The sequence below is a fragment of the Eptesicus fuscus genome, chromosome 1 (assembly GCF_027574615.1).
Source record: "Eptesicus fuscus isolate TK198812 chromosome 1, DD_ASM_mEF_20220401, whole genome shotgun sequence".
In the NCBI taxonomy this organism is placed as follows: Eukaryota; Metazoa; Chordata; class Mammalia; order Chiroptera; family Vespertilionidae; genus Eptesicus; species Eptesicus fuscus.
The window spans coordinates 93,659,362-93,666,755 of NC_072473.1; the positions used below are offsets into that span (position 1 = coordinate 93,659,362).

At 50.4% G+C, this 7,394-nt stretch overlaps 2 pseudogenes; one reads left to right on the plus strand and one right to left on the minus strand.

Annotated features, from left to right (window-relative positions):
• The first annotated feature begins 2,192 nt into the window (after positions 1-2,192).
• On the plus strand, positions 2,193-3,489 carry LOC103304753 (protein EOLA1-like; annotated as a pseudogene).
• A 1,739-nt stretch (positions 3,490-5,228) lies between these two features.
• Positions 5,229-6,130, minus strand: LOC129149869 (heat shock transcription factor, X-linked member 3-like; annotated as a pseudogene).
• Positions 6,131-7,394: the final 1,264 nt, after the last annotated feature.

Consider the following 7,394-nt stretch of genomic DNA (forward strand, 5'->3'; position numbering starts at 1 on the left):
TGATGCTCAGAGCCCACAAGCATGTGAGGAAATGGTACCGTGGCCCATGGTTGGCAGGGCATACACGGCTGAGCTTCTGTGGAAGGCCATTTGCTGGTGTGAGTGAGCATCTCAGATGTGCGTGCATGTGACCCAGGCCTCCTGCTAACAAGTCTATAGTCAATGAATGTTTGTGGTAGTGTCCCTTATAGTAGCAGAAAATGCAAAGCGGTCTGTGACTCTTCATCAGTAGGGGAAAATCAATCAATCTTGGGGTAGCCCACAATGCTATACCATGCAGGCAGCAAAATATAGGCTAGAAGACAATGTAGACATGAAAGAATGTATTTGATGGGCTGTGGATGGTGAAACCATTCTCTACCCTGTGGAGATGTGTGGGAAAGAGCTATGCCTCTGTGGTCATTTGCTGGGGTGGTCACATGAAAGCACCACTGCTCTAGTGGCTTAAACAACAGACATGTACCAGTATTGTCTCACTGTTGCAGAGGCTGGAGGTCAGAGATGGAAATGTAGGCCCAGTTTGCCTATACTGAGGTCTGAGAATCTGTTCATCCCTGTCCCCAGCTTCTGGTGGTTTTCAGGCATGCTTTGGCATCCCTTGGCTTGTAGGTCTCAGCCTTCATCTTTACAAGATATTCCCATGCGTGCATGTCTGTCTATAAATTCCCTCTTTAGGTGCGGACACGGGTCATTCGAGGAGGGTCTCATTTTAACTTGATTACCTCTTTAAAATCATTTTCTTTATGGATAAGGTCCTGGGGTGAGCAGGAGGTGGGGTCCAGAGACCAGGGATAGGAGACCCAGCCAGAGAGAAAGAGAGGAAATGTAGAGAAGCTGGGCACAGGGACTGTCAGGATACTGGGCTGGGAAGAGAGTGAACAGGTGGCAGCTTTTGCCCTCGGAGTCTTGTCCTTGAGAGTGGGTGTGTTTTCATAAACACAAGGACATCATAGTGATGTCAGGTTTATGTCCTTTAAAGACAGGAGGGGAGAGACAAGCAGAGTGGGGGTGCTCATGTGGAGTGCGGTACTGAGGCTCAGGCCTTACGATGATGATGTGTAGCCACCAGTTCTTACTGTCCTGTTAGGGGCCAGGTACTCACAGCCCTGCAGAGATTGAGCTCTGAGAGGTACTAGGACCGGGCTGAATCTTCAGGCTGGGTTTCTGCTCCTGTCACAGCACAGCTCTGCCCTCCAACAAGGAGGAAGGACCCCATTCCTCAGGTAAAAGGAAAAAAGTCAAGAACAGGGGGTGAGGCAGTCAGGGCCCCAAGATCGTGGGCCATCTTTTCATCCCTAGGTGCCACCTTCTCAACTGTAGAATGGAGTGGCAGTGGCACTGTCCCACCCAGTTATTTGAGGATTGAATTCTAAGATCCCTGGATCATGCCCATCCCAGGGCCTGATATGGGCATGGTGTGTGAGTACCGGTGCCAATTGTTCCTGTTCTTGTTATTCCTTTCTCTATGCTGCAGTGGGGCCAGGTGTGCCTGCTGAGAGCGGATAGCAGTGGTGCAGCCAGGGGATGGAGGAGGGTGACTCCCAAAGTGGTCAAGTGTAGACACCTGGCAGGATGATCTGAGCTCATATGGTGGGGTCCCAGCTTCCAGCTGAGGTTGGATTATAAGGATTTACAGTCAGGAGCCCTGGGAGAGGAACCAGGGTGCTTGGGGACTTGCCACCTTTTGGGATGAAAGGATGAGGTTAGCTGACTGTGTTGGATGGAGGGGGGCGGGGGGTGGAGAAGAAGCAAAACCTAGGAAGGTCAGTGCTGGGAGAGGACTAGAACCCACTCACCCAGTGTGAAGCCAAAGCACCCTTTCTCCTTCCTCTGTGCTCCCCTGGGCTCAGTGACCTCCTTTGTGGAACAGACCACATCCTGTGTGAGTGTCTCTCCTTACCTGTCTCCACCTTCTTCCTTGATCCCCCCAAAGACTCCATCTGATGGACGAGGCATCTGCATCACCAGCCCTTTCCATTGGGCCTGGCAGCTGACTGTGTGGGAATAGGAAGAAGGAGCCAACACTCTCTGATCTCCCACCATCCCTGTTAGTGGGGTTCCAGGGCCCCAGGGGACATTGGGAAGAGGTCAGCCCGCAGACCGTGAACATGGAGGGCTGATGCATGATGCTTATTGACATTCACACTTGTGGGTTTCCCCAGGCCACTTGAGGCCCACGGATCTCTAGGGAAATGGAGTTCTCCTGCCTCTCCTTCCCGCAGCCTTATGCAGGCTTTCTCTTAAATGCGGTCAAGACTCTGGAAACTTGTTGGCAACCTTAGTGAGCAGCCAGGGGAACTGTACCATCGCCATCCACATTGCTCACAGGGACTGGGAAGACGCCCTCTGGCGGGAGCTGCTGCTTAAGAGGCTGGGGTGGAACCCCAGGCAGATTCAGGCCCTGCTTGGGAAAGGGAGAAGTATGAGTGAGAAGTGATCGCTGGCAAGGCGTGACACCCTGAGCGCAGCTCACACCCCTCCAATAGTACCCTCAGGACCTTGCTCAGGAGTTTGGGGCTTGTTTTCTTTTGAACCTGTGGCGGTCGGGCTGTGGTTTCTGTAAGCAGCTCACCTTCAAAGGGGCAGCATGGGGCCCAGGCTGGGGTTCCGTGGGCCAAGTTCCGACAACCTGAGTGAACCCGTTCTGTCCACACTGGGCCTCAGTTCCCGTTGGTGACCTGAGATGCAGGGACAGGTCCAAGTCTGCATGTGCTGTCGCCTGTGTGCACACATGTGTGTTTATGCATGTACACATATGTGTGTTTATGTGTGACAGACCATGGGAAGCTGCACAGCACACAGAGAGGGTCTTGTGGCCTCCAGACTCAGGCTGTCTGCCTGACTTCACACACCTGCTCCACTCCCACTGCCCATGGCATCCTGGGCCCATTTGCTCACCCCTCAGTGGTTGAGGTTCCACATGAGCTCCTTTCACCTGGTGAAGAGCTTGGGACCTGATTGCCTGTGGGTTCCCCACAGCAGTCAGGGCCCTTCTGACCTGTACGTGCTGCCCACAGCAGTTGGGCTGGGACCTGCCCGTTAGTGGACCAGGCTCTGTCCTCTTCTTTTCCCTCTCTCCCCTGGCCTCACCCAGAATTCCCTGAACAGAGTTTGACACATCAGAAGTGCTCAGTCAGAGGGACCCAGGTCACTCCATGTCCCTTTGGTGAAATCAGCTTGGCTTCTTGTGGGTGAAACTTTGAAGAACCGTTTCCTCTCACAGGAGGAAGCCTTTGGTTTATGGAAGGGAAAACATCTCAGTGCTTCTCTCATGGTGCATGGGGCTCCCTGACATTGGGGAAACTTTGCAGTGCCCAGAAAATGTGGCTCCTGAGGAGGTTGTGGAACTGGAAAAGCAGGCTGTACTGACCAACCTAAAGGAGAAGTACCTGACTGCACTTTCAAACTCAGGTGGTTACTGGAGCGCATACCCAGGAAGGGGGGAAAGGCTATCTTCCAGGTGGCATCCCACAGCACCTGATCCCCTAGGGGCAGGAGGACTCCAAGGAAGGTTACCGAGAATCCAGCTGAATCGTTACCATCAACGGGCCATCATGCCCTGGACGTAGAAGTCAGGTTCAACTGAATTGGCACCACCATGGAGAGCACTACCCACCATCTGCTGTTCATGTACACACATTTCTGTGCTCAAATGTAGGCACCTGTCCTCGTGAGATGCCTCTCTGGCCTCATTGACTGTCTCAAGGACTCTGACTTTACGAAAAGGGAAAGCTGCCAGGAAATATCTTGGTGCTATCACTCGTTTTGGTCCTGTTCATTCCTGGGTTTTACAGAGAAAAATGTTTTAGGAGAACTGGTTATTGTTTGGGACTCCCATCTCTGTTCTGGTCAAACTCACAGAACACTTCAGCAGCACCCAGGGGACCTTGTAGGAGGTCTGAGAGTGGGCACTGAATGATTGCCAGAGGGTGACCAGGCATGGCCTCATTCACGGTGAAAGGGACATCAGACTTTGAAAGAAAGCACCTGTCTTTCCTGGCAAGTGACTGGTCTGTTGTAAAAGTGTCCCTTGGCTTATGAGGGTTTGTGTTACACACGTCACATAGCTACCTCATAACCCAAGGACGGATCCGAAATACAGCTCTGATGGAAAAGTTATGGGTAGAGTTTTTTGTTTTCCTGTGTGGGCAATCTTTAATTTATTTGGGTCCCTTCTAGCAGGGTTACTAATGGTTGTTAGCTGTGAGGATGATGGGCTTTCTCCCAGGCGTTGACTGGAATGGCCCATCTTCTGAGCCAGACTGGCTCTGTCATATACCACTTAGCAGATGGGGTGGCCTGAATTCTAGGTGGGCCTCTCTGGAAGGCCCCTGGAACTTGGGCTAGAGACACTCAGATACTGATCATAAACTTCCTGGCATCATAGGGGGACCTGTGAGTAAAGACCCTCCTGTTTCAGGATGAATGACTAATGTAAGGTGATTCCCCCAAGGTCAGGAGTCAGGCAGTTCTGTCTCCTGTCCAGTAGGCAAGGCTCAGGGGACCAGGTCTTCCTGGGCTTGCCTCTGGACGCCCTAGCCAGATCCTTGGCTGAGTGTGTGAAAATGAAAGAGGACAACGGGGACAAAAGCCTGTCTGGGGCCAGGATTTCTAGCCTCCTCAGGCTCATCTGACGAGGTGTGTGGCACGGAAACAGAAGAACATGGACTCACAATTCTCATTGGATCGTTTATTTTGTACCATGTAATTTTGCCTTTCTTTATTAAAACAGAAATGGATTTGTGGTTACAAAGCCTGTGATATTTTGGGCCTGCATTGTCCTTGAACTGTTCACTGAGTGAACACTTGTTATCCGAGAAGCCCTCATACTCCTCCTTCTCGGCCTGGTCAGGGTCCTCGGGTGGAGCCATGTCTGAAAGGCCAGATATCAGAATGGAATAGCAGATGTTGTACAAAGACATTACTGAACCTTGTACTGGTTCATGTGGGGGGTTGGGAGACAGAGCCCCTGTGCCATCAGTTCCGGCAGTAGCCGTGGGCACAAACATGACATTACCAGAAGTGTCCTCCCCACTTGAACCACTTGCTGCACTTGGGCACTGGACCTCCCTGGCACTGCTCAGGGGCTGAAGAACCGAGAACTCGAATGCCTGGGTGGCACTGGGTCCCCAGTCATTCTTATCTGTCTCCTGAGCCTTTTGTTTGGCTTTTTTTTTTTTTCTCTCCTCCTGGTGTATTCTTGGAGAGTGTCTTGTGGAGGCCATCTTCTACTTTGTCTTTGGAGGGGTGGCACTGGTCCTTGGACAAACACGAGTCACCTGGTTGTCTTGTGCCTTAATGTTTTCAAGGAGCCAAGGCTTGTCTCTCTGGAAATTACTGTTTTGGTAGATCTGAAACAAAATTAATTAATTTAGTCATTTGTGGAGAAAAGATACCTATTTGACATTAACTCGCCTCTCAGAGTCTTTACTCATCCCTGCAGGTTATCTCTAAGGGGGCTATAGTTTCAATTGAAAATCTGTACTTTCTCATCTTTTGATAAATACTGTATCTTGTGAAAAAGGTTTAGGCCCTGAAATGAAGCCCTTTCAGTATATCGTTCTTCTGGGTCCACTAGGAAGATGTTTGAGTAACAGGGAACTTGGGAAATGGAAGGACTTTCTACTTTACCATTATCTTGTTCCCTGGAGAGCAAACTGAAGAGTCACCAGGGCGTATTTTGCTAAAACCATGGAGGTTCAGCAAGTAGATAAAACTCTTCTGGCTGTTCGATTCAAAGATTTGCTCCTCACCCCTTCGGCAAAGAATCTCCCTCTGGAAAAGATTTTTCTCGATGATCACAGTGTCTCCATCGTCATTCCAGTGCACGGACATGAAGGCGTCATCCTCCACTATCCTCCAAAGCTTTCTTGGGAAGGACGGCCCAAGAAGAATGTTGTTTCCTTCCACATTGGAGGCGCTTTGGTTTGGGTCCTGTGGTTATGGGTTGTCTTGCGGGCTTGGATCTTGGCTCTCTTCTTGACCCCCGCCCCTCGTGCCTCTCCAAAGCCTCCCTGGGACCCACATGAGGACCTGGGAATCTATCATATTGGACTATTATTGGTGGTTGTCCATCCTCTGATGGGGCCAGCTAGGCTTCGTGCATCTCATGGGTACTCTGACTAGCCATATTGATGCTCTACATCAACAAGCATTTGGTACCCAGGATCCTATCACTTAAAAAGTTGGGTCAGAAATGCCTTTGGTCTCAGCAGTGATGCCCTATATATACTGTCCTCAAAATTCTAGAGTCTCGGTCGTGGGGCAACCAGCTGCTTAAGTCATGTGATGTCAAAAGTGACTTATGGCTGCTCTGGAGTGTGGGCCCTGGCCAAGTGTGGGGGAGTGGACATCTTTAGAGCGCCCATCTTCTCTCTTTTCAAATAGTACAAAAAATAGGGGTCAGGTTAATAGAAAAGGTGCTCATATGCTGCCAGAAAGATTGTTTCTTGTTGCTAGTTCACTGGATGTGTTGAGAGGTCACAATCCTATCTTCACCCCCATCCCTACAGGGAGAAGGGGGGCGGCTGATGGCCTCTTTGTTGCTCAAAGGCAAGGCCCTGGTTAGTCCTAGCTTGGGCAACCACCAAGACTGCCTGGGTCAGATGGGACCCTAGGGGACTGTATCTTCCAGAAAATAGTGGTTGGCCTAGTCTCAGTAGGTAGCCCCGCTCTTCAATGCTCCCCTCACAAGCTTCCTGCTTTGGTCTCTTCCAGCTGTGCCTACTGGTTGGTAGGTCCTGCTCAGATGAGCCCAAAAGAGAGTCCTATTTTTTTAGCTCTGGGTCGAGTTGTCCCTAGAATAGGGCTGTGCTCCAGCACAGGTGGGAAAGTTCCTCTCCTCAACCTCAGTGCTACCCAAAGCACCTGAGAGAAGATGTTAAACACGGTGTTGCAGTGGGAATGGACAGCCACACCCTCTAATGTCCTATGGAGCCCCCTCTTGAGCTTGGCTTGCCCCCAAATCTCACCACTCTCAGGTCACAATGGCATTGGCTTTAGTTTCTATTTCTTCCACATAGGAACTCTTCTCACTACCTAAGATGGATTCACTTTGGGACACCTGCAAATCACCCTCCCCAGACCCTCAGATTCAGACTCCCTTGAGGCCTCCCCTATGCCCAGTGAGGTGGGTGGGCTTTGGCTTTCCAAGATTTCAGGCCTCCCACTTGCAAATTGGATTTCCTTTGGTACTTTTCCTTTTCATTATTGATTTGGGAATTAGGCATATATTCAGTTCTGTGGAAACAAAGCATTCCGCTGACACCCTCATGTGTGTTATATAATAACTGTTCCCCTTGCCAGAAGTTTGCCTGTGTGTTCCTCTCCTTCCATAGCCTTAAAGATAGGTACATTTAATAATTTTGTTTGATCCTGGGTTAGATAATTTTCAT